The following is a 26,291-nucleotide window of genomic DNA, read 5'->3' as shown; positions in this document are numbered from 1 at the left end:
GAGTCTCATGCATACCAACAACTAGGGGTCTTGTATAAATATCTTGGAGAAGATATTTATATTTCTGGATGTCCTATTTGGTTGTTTCTCTCTTATGCCTGGTTACTTATTTTAGTTTCATATTTTGTGTTCATTTTTTAAATTAAGTATTTTTTTAAATTTTACTTTATTATTTTTAAAATATTTATTTTCCCTTTTGTTGCCCCTTTTTATTGTTGCAGTTATTATTGTTGTTGTTATTGATGTTGTCATTGTTGGATAGGACAGAGAGAAATGGAGAGAGAAGGGGGAGACAAAGGGGAGAGAGAAAGACAGACACCTGCAGACCTGCTTCACAGTCTGTGAAGTGAATCCCCTGTAGGTGGGGAGCCAGGGGCTCGAACTGGGATCCTTACGCCAGTCCTTGAGCTTTGTGCCATGTGCGCTTAACCCACTGTGCTACTGCCCAGCTCCCAATTAAGTATTTTTCTATAAACATTTCAAACTTTATATTTTAGATCTTTCCATTTTCAACATCAGAAATTCATCTGATTCCAAACTTGCATCTTGTTAAGTTAATCAATCTCACTCAATGAAGCTGACTTCCTTGAGCATTTGGTAGTTTTTTTACTGTGAGCTTATTTTTTGGTTGAACATGATTGTTAGGAATCCTGAGGTCTAAATTAATGATGTTTTCTTCTGGGGAGGATTTATGTTTGCTTTTCTTAAGAGCCAGAGGGTATTACCACACTGGGCACACTTGAGCTCCCTTCAAAGAATTAAAGCTTAAAGCAGGACTCTCAGGTTTAATTCTCCCTACTTGTAGGCTTAGTGTCTTGATTCCAAAGCAGGTACTCATGTAATTTTCTGCCACCACATGGATTATTACCATTTTACTATCATTTGAACATCCTCCTTCAGTCATCCCACTGTGAGAGATGGTTAGGTCTCTTCAAAAGAACAGGAGTAGAACAACTGTTTAGTATAAAAATTCTTTTTATAAATTGTTATCTCTGACCACCTGTGCCACTAGTTTTGTATTTTTTAGGTGAGCTCCTTGCAGTGCTCGCTAATCCTCCAACGAGACCCTCAGACTCTCTCCCTCTTTTCCTTATTTAGGCAAGGGGGAGATTGTGAACTCTGAAGCCCAGCCCAGGAGAGGAAGAGACAATTCTGCATCAGGTATAAAAAATGAGAGAAGGTGAAGTGTTGGGGGGTAATCACTGCAGACTCTTGTGTACTTCTGCTTTCAGGTATATATTTTGCCCTAGTTTATGCGCGGAAGCAATTACAGAAGCCAGACCTTCCACTTTCTGCATCCCACAACCACCCTGGGTCCATACTCCCAGAGGGAAAGAGAATGAGAAAGCTATCAGAGGAAGGGATGAGATATGGAGATTGGGTGGTGGGAATTGTGTGGAGTTGTACCCCTCCTATCCTATGGTTTTGTTAATGTCTCCTCTCTTAAATAAATAATTAAATAGTAATAAAAAAATTAGAGAAGGGTGAGGGGGGTGCACTGCTGCTTGACAGCCACTCTTGGTGGCACGCCCTTTTGCAAAAGAATAAATGCCTTGCTTCAACTCCTTATTTTTTTGCCTTGACAAGTAATTTTAATTGGACGTTGCTTACAACACCACCAATTTTGGAGATTGCCTCCATTTTCATGGAAGCCTTCCACTCACAGAAGTATATTTACAGTAATCATTTTTTTTCTTTGCTTACCATAATCTTAAAAAGGGCAAGCCATAGTATAGTTTTAGGGTTATAGTGGACTGAACATCAGAAGAACTGAATGCCATGCTCCTGCAAGAAAAAAAAAAAATCAGTTCAGTTTTAATGTCTGGATTATATCAAGTCTGAATTTAATGTTCTTGCATCTTTAACACCTTTGTAACAGCTGATAAGAGTCAAGGACTTCACCAGAAATAGTATCTGAATAGAATTTACTGTCGTTGCTTGTTTTTATGATTGTTTCCTTGGTTTCACGCTATTAAGGAAAGTGATCTCAGTCTTCCATTTCTCATGGATGTGTAAAGCTTCCTCTTTAAATTTTTCTTAAATTATCTTTATTTATTTATTGGATAGAGACAGTCAGAAATTAAGAGTGAAGGAGAAAATAGATAAGAAAAGAGAAAGTACCTGCAGTACTGCTTCACCACTCACAAAACTTTCCCCTCGCAGGTGGAGACCAGGGGCTTGAACCCAGTTCCATGTATATCGTAACTTCTGCGTTTAACCAGGTGTGCCACCACCTGGTACCCTGAAATTTCCATTACAAAAGATTTAATTTATATAAGAATATATCATCTACATAAAATATATAGGAATAATGTTTAAAGAAAGTATTAAATAAAAAAATTGTACCAATTATAGCAAAGTCATATGAGAATGAGACCTAGGAAACCTTAGTTTATATTTTCCAAATTCCTCTAATTTCATGTCCCTCTCGAGCCTTCCCTTCTCCATCCAGCCCAAATGCTTTGACCCTTCTCTGAGCAGCAAAAGAATCATGCTCTATGCCTCTCAGCCTTCACCAGCCAATTCCCTTTTATTCTGGACCATGTCCCTTAATTCACCCTGAGTCTGAGACAAGACTGAAGAATAATGAAATAAAAAAGGGAATCATGATAAGCGAGATTAGCCAGAAGGAAAAGAATGCATATGGGATGATCTCATTCATGGGCAGAACTTAAACACAAGAACAGAAAGGGGAAAAACAAAGTAGTAACACCTGGAGTGGTTTGGCATACTGCACCAAAGCAAAAGTACTCTGGGGAAGGATGACAGGGACAAGGTTTGGGGTTGGGGGGTTGGGGTGGGGATTTTAGATCCTGGAATACGATGATAGAAAAAGACCCAAGTTGAAGGTGAGTGTGTTTTGCATGGTGAGATGTGAAATTGTACTCATATACCAACAACTGTGCTATAACCACACCCATCCAAATCTGAAATCCGCCTTTCCACAGGCTAAGCATTTCTTTGTATTTCTTCATTTACCCATGAGACCATGTCTCCATTGAATCTCAGTGTGCCTGTCTTCCTCCATAAATTCTTATAGCCCTACTAGATTTGTCTCTATAAATTCTTTTTTTAAAAAATTCTTTACTGGGGGAATTTCAGCTTTCAGCTCTCTAATAACCTTGAGATAATTAGTGTTTTCTTTCAGAGTCTTATTTGTTGTTTCTGCATTTCTGATGACAATTCTTTCAAATGCTTTACTCAGTCCTGTGATTATTTCCTTAACTAGTGTTTGGATGTTGACCTCATTATTTTGTGCTTCAATCTTTGGGGGGCTTTTAGCTGGACTCTTGTCCTGGTTCATTTTGCCAATATTTCTTCTTATTGGTTTAACCATTTTATATATTTCTTCTTATTGGTTTAACCATTTAATATATATTTCTTATTGGTTTAACCATTTTATAAGTGACCTTATAGTATGTTATAAGGTCACTCTCTCAGTACTTTTTAAATTGTTGATCACTCTTGCCTGGATTGACTTGTGTCTAAGTAAGGTAATTAAAGGGTTCACAGTTGTGGAAATTGACAGTTGTTTCAATATTATTTTAATCCCTGAGTTGGAGCACAGTGGCTTAAAAAACTCTTTTGTTCTTTTTCTTCCCTGTAGGCTATGGGATCCTGAGGGCTTTTAAACTATAAGTAGGATTCTTAATCACTGACTCCTGACCAAGAGATAAAGCAGGGTGGGACAGAGATAATCAAGTGGTTATGCAAAGAGACTCTCACAGCCCCACCACTAGGCCACCAAGGTATAGATCTTCTCCTGAGTTTCCTCTTTAGTTCTCTGTCCCTTGGTGTCAATACAGGGCCTCTCCCACTGCACCAGATTCTGAAGGCAGTAGCAATGGAGACTCACAGTTGCATTTGGTGAGTCTTGAGGGGGGGTCCTCTCCTCCCTTCAGCCATCTTTTTTGTTGGTGAAAAAGACTGGAGGTGGTGTCTCAACTGGTAAACTGCAGGAATGTTACCAACTACTTAATCTTTCCCTAGGCTCCTCTCTGTCCACAGGCCACATGTGTTTGCACTCACAGGTGATTTGGTGGGTTCCTGAAGTCATTCTAGGTCCTATCTTGTTGTACTCTCAGGTGGTCTCCTTTGGTATTCCTAGTTGACCCAGTAGAGGAGAGGAGAGAAACACAGCTGCTGCTGCTCCATAGCCCTGCCTTCTGATGTCCTATAAATTCTTATCTTCCTAGAGATTTCTCCCCAGGAGACCTTTCTCTGCAAAAGTGCTTGTTTCCCTTAAGTTCTTAACTGCTCTTGAGTCCTTGTGTTACTATGTTTTTTTTAAAAAAATTTTTATTTATAAAAAGGAAACATTGAAAAAACCATAGGATAAGAGGGCTACAACACCACACAAGTCCCACCAGCAGCTCTCTGTATCCCATCCCCTCCCCTGATAGCTTTCCTATTCTTTAACCCTCTGGGAGTATGGACCCAAGATCATTGTGGGATGCAGAAGGTGGAAGGTCTGGCTTCTGTAATTGCTTCCCCGCTAAACATGGGCATTGACAGGTTGATCCATAATCCTAGCCTGTGTCTCTCTTTCCCTAGTGGGGTGGGGTTCTGGGGAAGTGGAGCTCCAGGACACATTGGTGGGCCTTCTGCTCAGGGAAGTCTGGTTGGCATCATGCTAGCATCTGGAACCTGGAGGTTGAAAAGAGAGTTAATATACAAAGCCAAACAAATTGTTGACTAATCATGAACCAAAAGGCTGGAATAGTGCAGATGAATAGTTGGGGGGGGGTCTCCATATTGTAGATAGCTAGTAGGCACATTTTAGTTAGATTCCAAAGGGTCTGTGGTTATACTAGTGTTTTTTTTTTTTGTTTGTTTTTGTTTTTGCCTGAGCCTGACATCTGATATGCAGGTGGATCCTAATTATTGTCTGGGGAGATGATGTCATGGCAGGCAGAAGGACCAGAAACATGGATCAGGGAAGAGAGTAGCTCCCAAATATGGGAAAGCCTTGTGTTACTATAATATCATTCCTGTACTTGAGACTTTATCTCCGTTTTTTTTTTTTTTTTTTTTTTTTTGCCTCTAGAGTTATCACTAGGGCTTGGTGCCAGCACTATGAATCCATTGGTCTTGGAGGCTATTTTATTGGATACAACAGAGAAATTAAAAGAGGAGAGATAGAGAGAGAGAGAGAGATGCTGACCTGCTTCACCGCTTGTGAAGCATTCCTCCTGCAGGTGGGAATCCAGGGGCTGGAACCTAGATCCTTGTGCTTCTTACTGTGTGCACTTAACCTGGTGCACCACTGCCTGACCCCCTACCCATGAATTCTTATCATACTGTGTTCCTTTGTGAGACAGTCTCTGCTCAAAAAAAACTTTATCGTCTCAAGAATTTTGGAATCTCCCAAAACCAACACCTTAATGTAATTGTCAGTTGGTGAATTCACATGGGGTTTTTGGAACATTAAAATGAGTTGGCAGAGACTTAAGAGGAAAGCCAGACACCAGAGAGGTAGCGGCTAATTGACCATTGCTTCTGGGCAGGCCAACAATTTGAGTGGAGATATTGAGACTCTAAGCAGCTTGACTCTGTCCTTTCATTTGTTTGTCTCTTAAACAAACACTTTCTGGGCTTGTATTCCAAGGAAAGTATGTGTATATAAACCCATCCCCATTTCCTGGTATTAATGGTCAACAAGTTAGCTTCACAGACCACTGTGCTATCTTCAGGTGGATGGGCATTCATGGAGCAAATTCTCACCTGCTGCTGCTTTGCTAGGGCCTCACAGACAACCTTGTTTTAATTATGGAGGCAGCAACTACAGAAGTGAGTGGGGGTGAGAAGTAGCAACTCAATCCTAAGTAAGAAGCCACTTCCTGGCCTTGGAAACTATGGCTTTTCTACATGCTTCCTTTTTTTCAACTTTGCTTATTACTAAGGTCTGGAAAAGCATTTCAGGGATTAGGTTTTCTCTAGAACTTGCTATGGTCTAACAACTTGTTTATGCTGTTTTTTTCTCCTTTCAAGTCAGTAGTTATTTCTTTAATTCCTGTTTTATCTCTTCTCTTCCCTCCCTCCTTTTCCCTTCCTTCTCTCTCTCTTTCTTTCTTTCTTTCTTTCTTTCTTTCTTTCTTTCTTTCTTTCTTTCTTTCTTTCTTTCTTGAGAACTGCTCAGCTGTGTTTTATGGTGGAGCAGGGGATTGAACCTGGGACTTCAGAGCCTCAGGGTTCTTTGCATATCCATTATGCTATCTACCCCCACCTCACCTAATTTCTCTGTTTCAAGAACTAGAACATCTCTCTGACATGGGGCACAGTTATAGAGTTAGACTGGAAGCCTTAAAAATCCCACCCACCCTCTAATAACTGTCACAACTCACACATAAACGTCTTAAAAGCTGCTTTGTTTTATCCATTAAATATGGATGGTGGTAGCATCTTCTACCAAGGGTTATGATGATGAAATGACATTATTTCTGAGAAATAATTGATGCATGCTAGGTAGTTAACTGTATTAGGGCTTGGAGGATGCTACAATCAGTGAGAAGTATTTCTTGTCCAAACAGGCCCATAAAGCACCCATGAGATGGAGCAGGTAGTGTGGAGTAGAGTTGGCTGAACCGGCATGGTGTTAGTAACAACCCTGACTGGCTACATATTCAAATAAACAAGTCTAGTGGACCAGGTGGTGGTGCACCTAGTTGAGCCCACATGTTACAGTGCACAGGGACCCAGGTTCAAGCCCCATCGGTTCCCACCTGCAGGGAGAAATCTTCACGAGTGGTGAAGCAGGGCTGGTATTTCTCTGTCTCTCTCCCTCCCTACCTTCCTCCTTCCCCTTCAATTTCTGGCTGTCTTTATCTAATAAATAAAGATAGTTTAGAAATGATAAAATGAGAGAGAGAGAGGGGGGGGGGGAGAAAGTCTGCTAGAAGAACCTTGTTGGGACAAGAGGAATGACCAGGTTTGGATAAGTGGGAAATACTGCTAAGATTGCCCAATTGCGCTGGTTGTCTGTGTAGACTGTCTTGTGTTCAATCTGCATTTTGTGTGGCTCTCTGTCTAAAACCTGCTCGGTATGTGTGCTTCTGCAAGGTGAGAACTATGATGAGCTCCAACTATGATGAGCTGGCTAAGTGTATCGACATCAGGGATGAAATACTCAAAAGTCTCATGACCAGACATTTCCTGTGACATCCTTTAATGGAAGCTTTTTCAGATTTTAAAGCTATATCAGTAGTAGTCGTGATTTTCAAAATCGTAAGTTTTTCATAGGTGTAGTTTCTAACTCACGTGTGTGTGCGAGTCACTGTACCCACCACTAAAGCCTGTGCCTACCTGCCCCATGACCACAATAGTTCTCAACGTCTAAGGGGCAATTTGATTACTATTTTAAAAATTATTTTATTATCTTTATTTATTATTGCATAATGATAGCCAGAAATCGAGAGGGAAGGGGGTGATAGAGAGGCAGAGAGACAGAGTGACACCAGCAGCACTGCTTCACCACTCGCAAAGTTTTCCCCCTGTAGGTGGGGACCAGGGGCTTGAACCTGGGTCCTTGCACATTATGACATGTGTGCTCAATCAGGTGAGCCATCATCTGGCCTACTTTTTTTCCCCCAAGATGATTTGCTTAGTGATCATATCCCACATAGGAACACAACCACCCAGGGTTTGTCTCTCTCTTTTTTATTTCTTTGTTGGGTGTTAATGGTTTACAGTTGACAGTAAAATACAACATTTTGTACATGGATAACATTTCCTAGTTTTCCACATAACAATTCAACCCCTACTAGGTCCTTCTCTGCCATCACATTCCAGGACCGGAACCCTCCTATGTCTTTAATTTCATTATTTCCCTTGCATAACATGATTGCCTCTAAAGTCATCTTTTAAATAATTGTCTTTTCACTCTTCTTTCTTTCTTGTTTCTTTCTTTCTTTTCTTTCTTTTTTTTTTTTTTTACCAGAATACTGTTCAGCTCTGGCTTATGGTGGTGCGGGGGATTGAACCTGGTACTTTGGAGCCTCTGGCATGAGAGTTTCTTTGGGTAACCATTATGCTATCTACTCCTACCCCCATCTTGTCAATTTTATTTTTGATAGCCAGTCTCCAAAGTGATTCTAAACAATCCTTCTCTCCAGGTAATTTGCCCTTAGACATGCCAAAGTGTATTTGACCTAAGTGGCTGCAGACTTCTGGGAAAAATGACAAAGATGCCACTGGTGAGCTACCACTTCCTTTCCATCATCACTTGCTCTAGAGAAGCCAGTGTCCACGTCGCCCGCAGGGAGAAGCCCACATAGCAAGGAATGAGTCCTCCTGACAATAACCACATGAATCAGTTTACTTCGAGCTCATGCTGACAGGGACTCAGAGGTCACACAGGCTCCTGAATAGGTCAGGTTGATGGGGGTTACCAGCTGATCATATTTATATACTTTCCTTATATTTGGGAGCTATTCACTGCCTGAAACAAGCTTGCTAGGCCTATGCTCAACTCTGACACCATCTTCCTAAGCTATATTTTTTAGTCCACCTGCATATTAGCTATCAGGCTCAGGCCCCTAATTTCATCTGTTCTATTCTTACCTTTGGGTTCGTGTTTATTAAATAATTTGTCCTGCTTTATCTTACTGCTTTTCAACCACCAAGTTGCAGATGCTACCATGACGCCATTCTGACTTCTCTGGGTAGACGACCTCATCAATGTGTCCTGGAAGTTGACCTCTCCAGAGCTCTGCCCCACTAGGGAAAGATAGAAACAGGCTGGGGGTATGGATCCTCCTACCAACCCCCATGTTTAGTGAAGAACTAATTACAGAAGCCAGACCTCCTACCTTCTGCACCCCATAAAGATCCTGGGTCCATGCTTCCAGAGGGATAAAGAAAAGGAAGCTTCCAATCGAGGGGATGGGATATGGAACTCTGGTGGTGGAAACTGTGGGAATTGTACCCCTGTTATCTTACAAACTTGTTAATCATTATTAAATCACTAATAAAAATTTAAAAAATATATTGAGCCCCCCAGCCTTAGTAGTGGTTGGGGTTGACCACAGACTCACTGAATTCTTGACAGCAGCCTGATAAGAGACCCTCTCAGAGGGGGCCGGGTGGTGACCCACTTGGTTGAGTGCATGTATTACTATGCGCAAGGACCCAGGTTTGAGGCCCCGGTCCCCACCTGCAGGGGGAAAGCTTTACTAGTAGTGAAGCGGGGCTGCAGGTGTCTATCTCCCTCTCTGTCACCCCACTCCCTCTTGATTTCTGGTTGTATCTATCCAGTAAATAAAGATAATAATAAATAAAAAAATTAAAAAACTGTTAAAAAATAAAAAGAGACCCTGTCAGATAGTCATTCAGTGAACCTCCTCCCTCCTAGATCCCTGACTCTCAGAAACCATGAGACAATGTATGTTTATTGTCTGGAAACTGCTCCATTTGGGGAAATTTTGCTCTGTAGCAACAGATGACTAATACAGTCAACTTCTCAACTGTCTTCACTCTAAGGGGGAGTAGGCAGCTTACTCATTGACTTCTTTTTTTTTATTTATTTAAGAAAGGATTAATTAACAAAACCATAGGGTAGGAGGGGTACAACTCCATCCAATTCCCACCACCCAATCTCCATATCCCACCCCCTCCCCTGATAGCTTTCTTATTCTCTATCCCTCTGGGAGCATGGACCCAGGGTCATTGTGGGTTGCAGAAGGTAGAAGGTCTGGCTTCTGTAATTGCTTCCCCGCTGGACATGGGCGTTGACTGGTCGGTCCATACTCCCAGTCTGCCTCTCTCTTTCCCTAGTAGGGTGTGTCTCTGGGGAAGCTGAGCTCCAGGACACATTGGTGGGGTCTTCAATCCAGGGAAGCCTGGCCAGCATCCTGATGACATCTGGAACCTGGTGACTGAAAAGAGAGTTAACATACAAAGCCAAACAAATTGTTGAGCAAACTCATTGACTTCTAACAGCATCTGACATGGAACATCTCTTCTGTTTCTGGGTTGAAGCACCCATCAGACAAGATTGCGTCTATATCTTGACTTTGCAGTTACTTAACTGATTTGCATGATCACAGGCAAATCATTTCTTTTGAAAATTTTTTCTTATTGATTTAATAATGGTCTACGGGATCATAGGATAAAAGGGGTACAGTTACACACAATTCCCACCACCAGAGTTCCACATCCCCTTGCCCGCTTCTAGAAGCTTCCTTATTCTTTATTCTTCTGGGAGTATGAATCCAGGATCATGATGGGGAACAGTAGGTGGAAGGTCTGGCTTCTGTAATTGCTTCTCAGCTAGACATGGACATTGGCAGGTGGAGCCATACCTCCAGCCTGTTTCTATCTTTCCCTAGTGGAGCAAGGCTCTGGGGAAGTGGGGTCCCAGGACACAGTGGTGGGGTTGTCTGCCCAGGGAAGTCATGTTGGCTTCATGATAATATCTGCAACTTGGTGGTTGGAAAAGCATTAAAATATAAGGCAGAACTAACTGTTTAATAATCAGCAACCTATTGGTAAGAATATAAAAAATAAAAAATTGTGTCTTCATGTTAAAAGAATCTAGGAAATCTATTTTAGGTATATTTCAAGGGACTCATGGATTTACTCATATTTGCCTGGGCTCTACAGCTAATATACAGGTGGGCTAAAGCTGTTATCTAGGGAGATGGTGTCAGAGTTGGAAATAGGACTAGAAAGCTGGATCAGGGAAGAGAGTAGCTCCCAAATATGGGGAAAGTATATAAATTCCTTTAACTGTAAACCCCATCAGTCTGATCTTCTATGTTTCAGCTTCATTTCATACTTGAACACAGCACATACCTTCCAAGATTGTTGTAAGATTTAAATGTGGGAGCCAGTCAGTGGCACACCTGGTTAAAAACATACACTATAATGCACAAGGACCCAGGTTCAAGCCTCTGGTTCCTACCTGCAGGGGGGAAAGCCTCATAAGTGGTGAGGCAGAACTGCCAGTGTCTCTCTTTACCTCTCCCTCTCTATCTCCTCCCTTCTCTCTCAATTTCTATCTCTATCCAGTAATAAATAAATAAAAATAATCAAATGAGCTAAAGCACATACGGAAGATAAGGATGTTTCCCCTCAGATGTCACCTTGTTAGCATGAGCATATGCCATTTTTTTCCAGAAATGTATTATTTTTATTTTTATTAGTAATTTTAATATTGATTAACAAATTTGTAAGATAACAGAAGTATAATTCCACACCCTTCTCACTACCAGAGTTCTGTGTCCCCATTCACTCCATGATGATTATATTAAGGAAATTGTTCTTACACTGATCAGCATTATAATGATTCCCGAGGCCAACTACATTTAAGGTAACTTTTATTTAAATCCAGACCACTAGAAATTTATATTATTTGGAAAAATGTTAGATTACCATAATTTCACAGCCCTTATATCATGACTGGGGTGATCCAAACCTGAATGACATTACAATAGCAATTGTTCTTTTTTTAATAGCTTTTAAAAAATATTTATTTATTATTTATTCCCTTTTATTGCCCTTGTTGTTTTATTGTTGTAGTTATGATTTATATCATTGTTTTTGGATAGGACAGAGAGAAATGGAGAGAGGAGGGGAAGACAGAGAGGGGGAGAGAACGACAGACACCTGCAGACCTGCTTCACCACTTGTGAAACGACTCCCCTGCAGGTGGGGAGCCGGGGGCTCGAACCGGGATCCTTACGCCGGTCCTTACGTTTTGTGCCACCTGCTCTTAACCCGCTGCGCTACCGCCTGACTTCCCAATAGCAACTGTTCTGTTCTCTTCTTTGTTGTAGTGATTATCTTTGACCATTTTATTTAAGTGCATCATTTAGTTTGGCAGCAAACTGTGTGAACAAATAAAAGAGTCCTGGGTGTGTGTGTGAAAAAAACACCCCTAAGTAAGACTGAATTATCATCACATAGAATCAAGGTTAATTCTGTACAATCAGTTACTGACTTGCCACGTCTCCTTTACCAAGAAGAATGCCAAACCTCATCACTCATCCTTGAGAATTGCATATGCCATTTCTTTTTCATAGCTATGGTGAAAGTCTCTTATTTGCATTAGGTCATATTGTTCATTTTAAAAAATATTGAAACCAAGATGATGACAAGAAAAGCATGCTTGCGTGCGAACACATCACTTCTAGCATTTTGGTTTGTGTATTGCATTGTTTTTTTTTCTATGTTTGTCCTCTCATAACAACTCTTGTGCCCAATTCTATGCACTGACCTTTACAATGAGTCAAGTACTTCTAGTTTCCAAAAAAAAGGTTCCCTGTGCTTATTCAGTGACTATATCATCTCTTTTCTTATGAGATTTTGGAGAGATACCACTGAAAAACTTCTCACTGTCCCCTCTCCACCGACTGTGCATCCTTCCTTAGAGTAGGGGAGAGAGGAAAATTTGATTTTTTGTTTATAAAATAGCAAGCACACATTTGACCTTTGGAAGTTACTCCTAACCTCGTATTAATTTGTGCAAATCATAAAATAAGCCCACAGAGGTCAAAGGAACCCTCCTGCACTGCTGGTGGGAATATAAACTGGTCCACCCCCTGTGGAGAACAGTCTGGAGAACTCTTAGAAGACTAGAAATGGACCTACCCCAGGATCCTGCAATTTCTCTCTTAGGGATTTATTCTAAGGAACCCAACACACCCATCCAAAAAGATCTGTGTACACATATGTTCTTAGCAGCACAATTTGTAGTAGCCAAAACTTGGAAGCAACCCAGGTGTCCAACAACAGATGAGTGGCTGAGCAAGTTGTGGTCTATATACACAATGGAATACTACTCAGCTATTAAAAATGATGACTTCACTGTTTTCAGCCCATCTTGGATGGACCTTGAAAAATTCATGTTAAGTGAAATAAGTCAGAAACAGAAAGATGAATATGGGATGATCTCACTCTCAGGCAGAAGCTGAAAAACAAGATCAGAAAAGAAAACAAGTAGAACCTGAACTGGAATTGGTGTGTTGCATCAAAGTAAAAGACTCTGGGGTGGGGAGGGGGGAGAATACAGGTCCTTCAGAGGACCTAGTGGGGGTTGTATTGTTATATGGAAAACTGGAAAATGTTATGCATGTACAAACTATTATACAATACTACTGTTTTACATTACTGTCGAATGTAAAACAGTAGTTCCCCAATAAATAAAATAAAATAAAATAAAAATAAACCCACAGATAGGTCATAATTGCACAAGACAGCCTGTTTTTCTCATTGATTTGATTGTAGGGCATTTGGGACAATTCATCCCTTTCAGAGAAGATTATTTTACTTTTTTAAATGTTTCCAGAAGGATAGAGTCTGATTATTTTATCAAGAGTTCTTCACAAGCAATGTTTCTTCAACAGACTTGCAGGCGCTTGAGAGCAAGCAGAATGGCCCCTGCATTAAGGTTGACTTGGCTAATTTTAAATCTCTGGGCACCCATCATGTACTTAGTTCCAAATTATAGGGTGGATCTAGTTTTTTCTTAGGCCTCATCCATGTGACAGGTAAATAAAGTAGCTCTGTGAAGGGCCATAAAATGACATGTAAAGACACAGTGTTCCTGTCCAGGAGGGCTGCCATCCAACTCCTGTGCAGTCTGGCCACCCTAGGATGGAGGCTTAACCCAGGATACATAACAACTCAGGTCAGTGGAGGCCGCCACATCTCAGCTACTCTAACCTCTCTGGCAGCTCCTCCTTCCTTCTGGCCACTTTGTTCTAGTTCAAAACCATCCTATTCTCCCTCCCCGCTTAGGAAAAACTGCTTTCGTGCTGGAGCAATGTCTGTCTTGACCACTTGAGGGCGCAGCAGGGTTGCCTTGGTGCTGAGGCTGGGAGGAGGTTTGGTGTGTTCCTTCTGATCCACCAGGATGATGCCTAGAGACAGGACAAATATAGTGTAAACAGTCGTGCAAGGCTGCAATTTGGGTGCCACAGCCTCAGATGTCAGCTTCTTTTCTTTCTTTTTTTTGACCACTTTTTTTCTCCTCCTCCTCCTCCTCCTCCTCCTCCTCTTCCTCCTCCTCCTCTTCCTCCTCCTCCTCTTCCTCCTCCTCCTCCTCCTCCTTCCCCCAAGCATTTAATGAGAGGGAAAAGTGCTGGGTTTGGAAATAGAAACCTATCTCAGATCAAGGGATAGGCTCAGACTTGACAGGGCCCAGCCTCTTCTAACAGGAATTAGTAAATCCATTCACACACTTGACAATGAATTGTCGAGCCCAAACCACCCTGTGACCGGCACTCTCCTGGAAGCACAGAGACATCTCTATCCAGAGGAGGTCGGTGGGTACCTAGAGTAACATCTTGGGCTGCAGGGTTGGCCTGCCTTCCAGGCCAGGCTTCACTGAACACAGAGTTTGGGGATGGAGCTAAGTGAATATGAGCATCCAATGTGAGATTCCACCCTGCAAGGTCTGTGACATTTTTTTAAATTTTTATTTTTTTATTGCTACCAGGGTTATTGCTGAGGCTCAGTGCCTGCAAGATAAACCCACTGCTCCTGGTGGTCATTTTATTTTCCTTTTTTTCCCCCCATCTCTTTGGTAGGATAGAGAGAAATTGAAAGGAAAGGGGGAGATAAAGAGAGAGAGACCAAGAGAGAAACCTGCAGACATGCTTCACCTCATGTGAAACTTACCTCCTGCAGTTTGGGGCCAGGGACTTGAACCTGTGTCCTTGTGCATGATTATGTGTGTGCTCAACTGTGTGTGTGTGTGTGTGTGTGTGTGGACGGCACTTTCAGGCAGAAAGAATAACAGAGTGACGTTCCTAAGATGTGACTGTCAGCTTTTTTTGGTAATTTTTGGGTCCTCTTCCTTCACCACCCACCAGCATTTTGGTCTTCTTTTTAAAATATACATATATTTTAAATTTATTATTGGATAGAGGCAGAGAGAAATAGAGAGGAGAGGGAGATAGAGAGGGAGAGACAAAAAGACTTACAGCCCTGCTTCACCACTCACGTAGCCTGCCCCCCCTGCAGGGGCTTGAACCCTAGTCCTTGCACATTGTCGTGCGTGCTCTTAACCAAGTGTGCCACCGGCCTGGCCCCTCATCTTTGTCTTCTAACAAGACTCCTTGCTTCCTCAGACACTGTGACTACACCACTCTCCATCCAGTGACTAGTTAGAACTTTGCTCCATGTGCGCTTAACCCACTGCACTACTGCCTGGCTCCCACATGTCTTGTTTCTTCAGTGAAATTATTCTTGGATCAGATATCACCTCCTCCAAGGGCCCTTCCCTCGCCACTTGCCCAAGAGAGCTCTATCTAGTCTCACTCAGTCATGGAACTCTTTCACTTCCTCAGGACACCACTCCTGTCTGAAATAGACATGCCATTTAGTTCTCTCTCTCTCTCTCTCTCTCTCTCTCTCTCATTTATTTATTATTGGATAGAGGCAGGGAGAAATTTAGAGGGAAGGGGAAGTAGGGAGGGAAGTGACAGAGAGACATTTGCAGCCTTGCTTCACCACTCGTGAAGCTTCCCCTCTGCAGGTGGGGACCAGAGACTTGAACCCAGGCCCTTGCACACTATAATGTGTGTGTTTTACCAGATATGCCACTGCCTGCCCCCTCCCCCTACCATTAGTTCTCTCTGCTCTTGCTAACATCTCCCTACCCATGTTGTCACTTCTTGGGGTACAGATGTGGCCCTATGGATTCTTGGGGCTTAGAGATGAGTGAGGAGAGGGCAGTGATGCAGAGTTTTATTGGAGGTGGTTGACCATGATCCCCTGAATCAACTGGTATAGGAATTAGGAGCTGCCATGCAAACAGGTGGGGAGTTCCCCTTTATGAACTCTTAAAAATATTTTATTTATTTATAGAGACAGAGAGACAACAAGAAGGAGAGTGAAATAGAAATAGAGACATTTGCAATTCTGCTTCACCACTCTTGAAGCTTCCCCTATAGGTAGGGACCAGGGAGGGGCTTGAACCTGGATCCTTGTGCACTGCAACACATCCGCTCTATCAAGGTATCATCACCGGGCCCCTTCTTTTTCTGAATCCTTGCTAACAACACTGTGCAGGCCAGGCTGGGCCGTTGCCCTCAGGCACAGCAACACTGCTCAGTCCCCGTGTCCTTTCCTGGCACACACCAGCTGTGATATTCTAGCACTAACAGGGAGAGTAAATTCCCTTCTGACGTCAGTGGCTGATCCCACCCGTATCCTAATGCCTGAGAAGGAACGAATGGCATTTTCTCTCTACTCAGTGCTTTTCTGATGCTGCACCAGAGATAGAGATGGAGGAAGGGAGGGATCTCCACACCGGCAGGGCTGTTTATAGCTTCTGGGTACTTAGCAGCTTCATTTGAGCTATTCAGGCTGAAGCTATTGACTGAATGTTTGCATGCCCATCTTTAGGTTAGAATTATCCAGAGCCCTCCAAGGACATCTAGATCTGTACAGCTGCTGCCTCTGAGTCTGCATTTTGCAAATAGATGAGCTAGCTTCTCTTCTGAAATTTCCTCAATGTGGCAAAGATGACTGAACTGAGGCCATGGTTTACAATGTACTGTGTATACTGTTGAGTTAATGATGTGATATTATCATTATTGTTGTGGATTGGCCCAGAACTGGAGGACAGACTTGTCTCTCTTGGAGAAGTGGCCTTTTTCATTCAGTTAATTCAAGAAAATTTTTTTGGGGGGAGGGGTGAATTGCCAGAGGGGCTGGGTATCTGAAAGAGAATAATAATGGCTTCTAGAGAGATATCAACAAGGCGGTGACTGAGGAGGTTCCTTGCTCCTCTTCCAAGAGGAACAAGTAGCAATTTACCAGGAAGACTTGATTCTGGGGGAGCTCAGTCATTCAGGGTGAGACTGAAGCAACCCTTGTACCTCAGAGATCAACATGGATGGCATTTGGAGGGACGAGGAGGAGACAGACTCTCACTTCACTGGACAGTGGCCAGTGGAGAAAAAAAAATCAGCTAAGGTTAGGGGCATGGCTTTATCTTCCCAAACTTTATTATTTCAGAAGAAAAAAAGAAAAGAAAACAATAATCTTTAGCTCACAGGATTGTTATAGGAATTAAATCAGATACCACATGCAAGTGCCTAGCCAGTAGCCCCACAGTTAGAAATGTCCAAGAAAATGTCCATCAGCATGGGAACTATTATGCTATAGAGAGGCATAACCCAAGCTATTGTAGCTCATGTTTTCAGCTTTGTTGTAATATTTATTTTAAATTTCTTTATTGGGGGATCAATGGTTTACAGTTAACAGTAAAATACAATAGTTTGTACATGCATAACACTTCCTAGTTTTCCACATAACAATTCAACCCCCCACTAGGTCCTCCTCTGCCATCATGTTCCAGGACCCAGAGTCTTTTACTCTGGTGCAATAAACCAACTCCAGTCCAAGTTCTGCTTAGTGTTTTTCCTTCTGATCTTGTTTTTCAATTTCTATGAGTGAGGTCATCCCATATTCATCCTTCTGTTTCTGACTTACTTCACTTAACATGATTCCTTTAAGCTCCATCCAGGAGGGGATGAAAAAGGTGAAATCACCATTTTAATAGTTGAGTAGTAGAATATAATTCTTATTGTAAGGGAAGGATCAGTCCTTGAGATGAAAGTAGGAAAGGTTTGCTGTGCAGACTTGACTGTTGCTTATTAATATTCCTAGGGCCTATTTATTGCAAGGGAAAAAAGAATGGGAACAAGTAAAATAGGTTATAAAAATTTCAATTAGCAGTTAACTTTTCCCAAAACACATCTCTTCATTCAAATTCAGATACATACATAGTTCAGATGAGATAACAAATCCCCTCACCACTTTTTTTTTTGTCCATTCATTTGTTCACAAGCAGACAATGAGTGGCTTTTGACATAATAGCTGCCTGTCTACACAGGACTTTTCAGAAATATCTAAAAAATTTTTTTTTCTGAGTGTCTCCTGTTGGGTTCTAGTTCTCCCCCGCCAAGAGAATTGGATCAGTCCTGTTAGTTTCGCAGGCCTGCTTGGCCCTGCCCCAAAGGAACCCCGGCAGAGTTCGAGAGTTCCGGAGTTGGAGAGGGACAGAGTAAGGGAGAGTGCTTGCGCTGCTGCAAAGAGACAGCAGAGTTCTGTTTGGTGATTAGTTTGGTTTAGTTTATGAATCGTTGTTCCTGAATAAAGAAATACGTCTTCCCTGCCCAGCCCTTGTTTCCGCATCTCTGTTACCCACCTGTGAAGCTAGCCAGGCCAGCAAGAGCCTTCCGAATTTTAACAACAGTCTTCTCTGCAAGGTGCTTTCTCATCAAAGATACATTTCTGTTTTCAAAATGGCAGTTTTTCTTTTCCCTGTTTGATATGCATTGTCATTCTGTGCAGAGGACTCTCCCTCCCTTGATCTTATACTTAAGGATTGAAAGTCACCCCAACTCCAAGGCAAGTGTCACCCATCAACAGTTCCTGAATAACTAATCAAGAGGGAGAGCTGGAGCACCCCGGTGCAGAATTAATTTTCTGCTCTTTCAGACCTCATGATTAAACTGAGAGAAAGGCCTTGATTCACCCTCTGTGTTTCTGTGTCTGTTGCATTTGTGAGTAGCAGGTAGATGAGATGCTCAGAAGGACATTGCCTGTGGAGGCTTTGATAGCGAGTGGGAAATTGATAATTAGGTGTCACTTCCCATGAGGTATATACTGCCCCCCCCCCCAGTCTTCCCATTCTCTCAGGTGATGAAATCAACCCACCACTGAGATACTTGCTCCCAAGGGATCAGATGGCTGGCCTCCTAATAGACACTGGAGTGCTTCCAAATTCACCATCTCTGATCTGATTTAAGTGGCTCTGCTTAAGTGCCTCCCCATAAACCCAGTGATGATGATTAAGAATGCTTCTATGATGAGCCAGTCATGTGAAGATTACAACTAAGGACTGCTGAGAACCTGTGCCAATGCCTGGGACTCAGAATTGTACCTTCCATGGTCTTTCTTTTATTTTAATTGTACTAGTGACTTAATGTTGATTTACAAAATTATAAGATAACAGGGTGTAATTCTGTACCAGTCCCACCACCAGGTATTCTTTTTTAAAAAAAAAATATTTATTTTCCCTTTGTTGCCCTTGTTGTTTAACATTGTTGTGGTTATTGATGTCATTGTTGTTGGATAGGACAGAGAGAAATGGAGAGAGAAGGGGAAGACAGAGAGGAGGAGAGAAAGACAGACACCTGCAGACCTGCTTCACCGCCTGTGAAGCGACTCCCCTGCAGATGGGGAGCCGGGGTTTGACCCGGGATCCTTATGCTGGTCCTTGTGCTTTGCACCATATATGCTTAACCCGCTGCGCCACCGCCTGACTCCCTCAGGTATTCTTATATTGGAAGCTACAGTGGTTCTCCCAAGGTCACAGATATAGGTCAACTATTATTTCTTTATATATGTGTGTGTATATATGTATATGTACATGTATATCCCCCCCCATGGCCTTATCTTCTCTTCCTGTCTGAATCACAGCTACAGCTATTAATACTTCCAAATGTCATTTCTTCCCTTTTCTCTCTGTGGGTCCTGATAGAGTTAGAGTTCAGAGCCCTCTGTTCATCTTCCCTGTATCATTTTTCCCTTGCTGGATATATGGACCAAAATTCAGAAGGTGGGGGTTCTGACTTCTGTAATTGCTTCTCCATTGGGCATGGGTGTGTCTTGACAGGTGGATCCATACCCTGAGCCTGGTTCTGTCTTTCCACAGTGAGGTAGGGCTCTAGAGAAGTGAGGTTCTAGGACACATTAGTGAGATTGTCTGCACAGGGAAGTCAAAACGGAATCATAGTAGTGTCTGCAACTAGGTGGCTGAATGGCAGTAAGATATAAAACAGGACAAAATGATTAATGGAAAAGAGTGAGAAAGTAGAAATAGAGCATATAGGAACAGGGATCTTAGGGTGGAAAGAAGTGAGGAGGTCTATTTTAGGTATGCTCCTGGGGGCCTATGACTTTAGTAGTTTTTGTTTGAGTTTGATAGCTAGCATGGAGGTGGACAAAAAATATTGTGGGAGAAGATGGTGTCAGAGTTGAGAATAGGGCTAAAAAGTTGGGTTAGGACAGAGAGTAGTTCCCAATCTTGAAGAAAACCTATGAATAAAATTAATTGTTTACCTTATCAACCGGAAAGAAGGGCTGTATTTTGCTCAGGAGCCTGTGTAACCCCTGAGTCACTGAGGGTCTGAGCTCGAAGTTCATGGTCACAGCTGGGAACCTTTTAGACTGAAATCATTTCAAGACCCGTCTCCCTTGAGAGGCAGGGTAGGTTGACCCAGCCTCCCTTTGAAGAGTGGGACAGCTCCAGTCACTGCTACTTTATGGAGAGGACAAGTTCCTGGAATGGTTCACCAGAGGGCATGTGCTGACATTCCTGACCCTTCCATTATCTTTCTCTCTTTCCAAGTTCCTAATTCAGGGCTTTTTTTGTGAAAACAGGAGGTGTTCAATCAATCCTTATTAATTGACATGACTCTTTAAATACAAATTTAGCATGGTAGACTCTTTTTATCTTTCTAAACATTCCAGTTTTTATTTTATTTATTAATTTTTCTGAATAGACACAAAGAAATTGAAAGGGAAGGAGAAGACAGAGAGGGAGAAAGAGACACCTGCAGCACTGCGTCATCACTCATAAAACTCCTATCCAGCAGATGGGGACTTGGGTTTTGAACTCGAGTTCTTTTGCATTGAGACATGTGTGCTCCATATACAGGGTGGCTCACCACCTAGCCCCTGCACACTAAGGTTTATCTCCTTCTTTCCTTGAGTGATTTTTTTTTTTTTTTTGTATCCAGCGTTAGTGCTGTGGCTCAGTGCCTACACCACAGATCCACTGCTTCTGGAAGCCTCTTTTTCTCCCTTCTTGTTGTCATTAGTGTCATTTTTTGCCATTGATGTTGTTGGATAGGACAGACTGAGAGAGGAGGGGAGACAGAGAGGGAGAGAGAAAGTTAGATACCTGCAGACCTGCTTCACCGCTACTGATGCCTGTATCCACTTCAGATTGTCACTCTGCCGCCCAGTCACTTCTGAGGCCTGTTCCCCCTCATACATCTATAGATGTAAATGTACCTCATTTGTATCTGCATCTGGCGTGAGGCAAACAATAATGGGAAAAGAGCCTGAAAGTAATGCTTGCAGGTGGTCTGGGAGGTGGTGCAGTGGATAAGGTTTTGGACTCTCAAGGATGAGGTCCTGAGTTCAGTCCCCAGAGTGATGTCTGGTTCTTTCTCCCTCTCCTCCTATCTTTCTCATTAGTAAGTAAATAAAATCTTAAAAACAACAGCAACAACAACAACAACAACAGCAGCAACAACAACAAAACTAATGCTTGCCAAGGGCCACGCAATGGCACATCCAGTTAAGCACATAGTGCTGTGCTTAAGGACCCGTGCCAAGAACCAGGTTTGAGCCCCCACTCCCCATCTGCCGGAGGAACATTTCACAATCCATGAAGCAGATCTGCAGGTGTCTCTTTTTCTCTCTCCCACTCTATCTCCTCTCCCTTTTTAATTTCTCTCTATCCTATCAAATAAAATAGAAAGAAAAAAAAATAAAAGGAAAAATTGGCACTGGGAGCAGTGGATTCATAGTGTTCCAACAATAACCCAGGTGGTAATTAAAAAAAAAAAAAGTAATGCATGCTACTTGAAGCAGAGACAAATTCTCAGATTTTATGAAAAAGGCCCACTGACCAGTGAGGGGGGGAGGAGGTACTATATCAAATCATGCCTCTCCCTGCAATGATGTTCTCTTTTCCTCTGTGGACTCTGTCTCACCCATATACATGTAGGATTCCACATTTTCTTTTCTTTTCTTTTTCTTCAATTTTTATTTATAAAAATGAAACACTGAAAAAAATCATAGGATAAGAGGGGTACAACTCCACACAATTCCCACCACCAGATCTCCATTTCCCATCCCCTCCCCTGATAGCTTTCCTACTCTTTAACCCTCTGGGAGTATGGACCCAAGGTCATTGTGGGATGCAGAAGGTGGAAGGTCTGGCTTCTGTAATTGCTTCCCCACTGAACATGGGCATTAACAATCCATACTTCCAACCTGTCTCTTTTTCCTTATTGGGGTGGGGCTCTGGGGAGGTTCTAGGACACAATGGTAAGGTCCTCTGCCCAGGGAAGTCTGGTTGGTATCATGTTAACCCCTGGAATCTGGTGGCTGAAAAGAGTTAACATATAAAGCCAAACAAATTGTTGACTAATCATGAACCTAAAGGCTGGAATATTGCAGATGAAGATTTGAATCTTTGTTTTGAAGATAGCTAGTATGCCTATTTTAGTTATATTCCAAAGAGCCCATGACTTTATTAGTTTTTACCTGAGCCTGACATCTGATATGCAGGTGGATCCAAGTTATTGTCTGGGGAGATGATGTCAGGACTGAAAAAGGACCAGAAAGCTGGATCAGGGAAGATAGTAGCTCCCTAATATGGGGAAGGTCTATAAATATTGTTAACTGTAAACCCCATCAATTTGATCTGGGGCCCACATTTGGCTTAGGAGCCTAAGTAACCTCTGCATCCCTCTAAGTCTGAGCTCACATTCTGTGGTCATGAGTAGGGATATACCAAGATGCCCCAATTTCAGGACCCATCTTCCTCAGGTGGTAGGTAAAGTATGTTATCTAGCCTCTCTTCAGAGGATAGAATATTCTCTACTATTGTTGATCCACATTGAGGACAGGGTCCTATGGGGACCCACAAAGGGATCCATTGTGTTGTTTCTGATGGGAGATGACCAGTGACAATGGAGAGAGGAATCTATTTGAGGTCTAGGCTCATCATGTGTGTGTGGGAATCCCAAGTCTCCCTGACTAGGGCCACATTTTATGGGGTGGCCTTATAGTGACTAAAGAATCATCATGAAAGTATACCAGTCTCTTGCCCTTACTAAACTTTCGCAGGACTCCACATTTTCTGTCATTTTCTAAAAGGCCGTCCTGAAAGCCCAGATGTTGTCTGGTGTTATTCTCCAGTCAGGATTGTACAGGAGAAATAGAAAGGGTGTAAAGATGTGGCATCTGGGTGACTTTTTCTTCTCTCCCTCTCTTTTAAATTTTTATTTATAAAAAGCAAACACTGACAAAAAACATAGGATAAGAGAGGTACAACTCCACACAAGTCCCACCACCAAAACTCCATATTCCCTCCCCTCCCCTGATAGCTTTCCTATTCTTTATCCCTTTGGGAGTATGGACCCAAGGTCATTATGGAGTGCAGAAGCTGGAAGGTCTGGCTTCTGTAATTGTTTCCCCACTGAACAGAGGCAGGTTGATCTATACTCCCAGCCTGTCTCTCTCTTTCCCTAGTTGGGTGGGGCTCTGGGGAAGCAGGGCTCCAGGACATATTGGTGGGATTGTCTGTCCAGGGAAGTCAGGTTGGCATCATGTTAGCATCTGGAACCCGGTGGCTGAAAAAAGAGTTAACATATAGAGCCAAAAAAAAATGTTGACTAATCATGAACCAAAAGGCTGGAATAGTTCAGATGAAGAGTTGGGGGCCGTCTCCATTTTGTAGATAGTTAGTAGTTCTATTTTAGTTATACTCCAAAGAGCCCATGACTATACTAGTGTTGTTGTTGTTGTTTTTTTTTTTCCTGAGCCTGATATCTGATATGCAGGTGGATCTAAGTTATTGTCTTTGGAGATGATGTCATGGCTGCAAAAAGGACCAAAAAGCTGGATCAGGGAAGAGAGTAGCTCCCAAATATGGGAAAGGTGTACAAACGTTGTTGAATGTAAACCCCATCTATTTGATGTGATCTGGGGCCCATATTCAGCTTAGGAGCCTACGTAACCTCTGCATACCTGTAGATCTGAGCTCACATTCTGTGGTCATGAGTAGGAACGTTCCAAGCTGCCCCAATTTCAGGACCCATCTTCCTCAAGTGGAACATAGAGTATGTTGTCTAGTGACTTTTTCTTCTCTTACCCACACTGCTGTTATTTACTTAAATTGTTGTCAGGAAGTACCTGTTGTTGTTAAGGTGAGGTGCACAGTAGAGTACCCTCCCTAATAATACCTTTTAATCCCTTCTCATTTAACTGTCAAGGGAGTTTGAGGAGAAAAGAAAGTGTCATTGGTATAAAAGAAATCCTGGTTTCCTTCAATCCCATCATTCATGCTTTTTTTTTTTTTTTTTAGGAAAATATTGTTTTTGTTATTCAGAGGAAAGAATAGAGTCTCCCTCTCTATTTTCCCCTGCTCTCTCAATTTCCCTCTAAAATGGAGGAAAATGGCCACCATGAACAGTGGAATGATAGTGCCGGTACCAAGCTCCAGTGATAACCCTGGTGGCAAAAAAAAAAAAAAAAAGAAATGAAAGGAAAGGAAGAAAAAAATCTTGAGGACAGTCACTTCAGGAATTCTGAGTACATTCAAAGTGATCAGTGATAGTTTCTGGAGAAGATAGATGGCTTTGCTTCCTGGGACATCTTTTAAATTAAATTTCTGATACCAAGGGCAGGTTGCGAATAGCTAGTTGCTAATTTCAATATATATCCAGAACACTGCTCAACTCTGCCTTATGGTGGTGCAAGGGATTGAACCTGGGACTTTTGAGCCTCAGGGATGAGAATCTCTTTACATAACCATTATGCTGTCTACCCCCACACTAGTTGTTAATTTCATACCTTTTTTTTCACTTGGTTTATTTTACTAACAAAAAGAAATACTTGAGGGGGAGAAATTATGAGGCACTCTTATGTTTCTGGTGTGTTTTCTCTGATAGTGAGGCTGTCTACAATTCTCTGGACAACAACTACGTGCCTCACCAGTTTTGACAACACTGATTTAGAGTAAACATCAGATCTCACACACTCATGGGCTCAGTCTCACAAGACTGTCAGCCTCCTGGCATGGGGTCATTTTAGTCCCCAAATGAAGCATAAAGTCTGTATGATCTTATGGAATACTTGTTTCTGTTCCCTGGATAGTGCTTCTTTTTTTTTTTTTTCTTTTCTACTAGATGTTTTAATAGCAGGGATTAGGTACAGATTTGTCCAGTGAGTGCATGGTCATGGGATTGATGAAAGGTTCTGCCCAGGACCTGGGTCTTGCTGGAGGAAGATAACTCATGACGGGAAACAGCTGTATTGCCTGTGTGATCTGACAGGATCTGAGTGACTCTGCAGAGTCATAGCCACTGAGTCACAACCAGTGGTATTGGATTTGGAAATGCAGGATGCGGTAGAAGGCTTTCTGCCAACCCAACTGAACTAGGGCTGATGCTTTTATCATAACCGCAGTGAATGGGATGACCTGGAAGGAAAATGCCACCAGCCAGTCAGTATCTCCCTGTATGTCTGTCTTCTTGGCTCCCTCACCTCTAACCCATTCCAGGAAGTGGGTCACACTGACAGATGCAGTAGGCTGTCATGGAAAATGAGTGATTTCTGAGAAGGGGTATTATAAATCAGGGCAAAGGACTTGGCGTGTTCTGATTTTTCAATGATGTGCACCTGAAATGTATATAGAGTGACAATGCAATGAAAACTCAATAACATATCTATGTACAAAAAGAAGGAGGAGGAGGGGAAGGAGAGGAGAAAGAGGAAGAGGGAGGAGAAGAAGAAGGAAAAGGAGGAGAAAAAGATGAAGGAGGAGAAGAAGAGGAGGAAGAGGAGGAGGAAGAAGGGGAGAAGAAGATGAAGAAGAATGAAGAAGAGGAAGAAGAAGGAAGAGGAGAAGAAGATGACAAAGAGGAAGTCGAAGACGAGGTGGAGTCGGGTGGCAGCGCAGTGAGTAAAATACAGGTGCCGCAAAGTGCAAGGACCGGCTTAAGGATCCCGGTTCGAGCCCCCAGCTCCCCACCTGCAAAGGGGTCACTCACATGTGGTGAAGCAGGTCTGCAGGTGTCTCTATTTCTCTCCCCCTCTCTTTCTTCCCCTCCTCTCTTCATTTCTCTCTGTCCTATCCAACAATGATGACATCAATACCAACAACAATAACTACAACAATAAAACAACAAGGGTAACAAAAGGGAATAAATAAATAAATCAATATTAAAAAAAGAAGTAGAAGAAGAGGAAGAAGAGGAAAAAAAAACAATGAAGAAGAAAAAGAAGGAGGAGGAGAAGTAGCGATCCTATCATAGTTCTTGTCTGACTTCTCTCCCTGAGTATAAAGGTTTTGAATTTCATCCCTGTAACAGGGTAACTCATGCATCTTTATTATAATAGTTGTCTAGACTCATCTCACTTGCTTACTGAGCAACTAGTTGGTGGGCATAGGGCTGTTCTCTGATTATTATGTATCATAGTGCTGGGAACATTAGCCTAGATGTCTTGTTAGATTTTTTTTTTTTGACCAC

The 26,291-nt window shown here is 42.3% G+C and overlaps 1 long non-coding RNA gene across 1 annotated transcript in view; it reads left to right on the top strand.

The window, feature by feature from the left end:
* The window catches only part of LOC132541446 (uncharacterized), a 66,544-nt gene that overhangs the window by 27,415 nt on the left and 12,838 nt on the right, over positions 1–26,291 (top strand). Inside the window, exon 3 of the long non-coding RNA XR_009552652.1 lies at positions 1,099–1,161. This is a non-coding gene — a long non-coding RNA (uncharacterized LOC132541446). The remainder of the gene's footprint in view (positions 1–1,098; positions 1,162–26,291) is intronic.

The sequence above is a fragment of the Erinaceus europaeus genome, chromosome 11, assembly GCF_950295315.1.
Source record: "Erinaceus europaeus chromosome 11, mEriEur2.1, whole genome shotgun sequence".
Classification (NCBI taxonomy): Eukaryota; Metazoa; Chordata; class Mammalia; order Eulipotyphla; family Erinaceidae; genus Erinaceus; species Erinaceus europaeus.
Note: the sequence above shows the minus strand (reverse complement) of the source record. Positions and strands in the feature narration are given on the sequence as shown.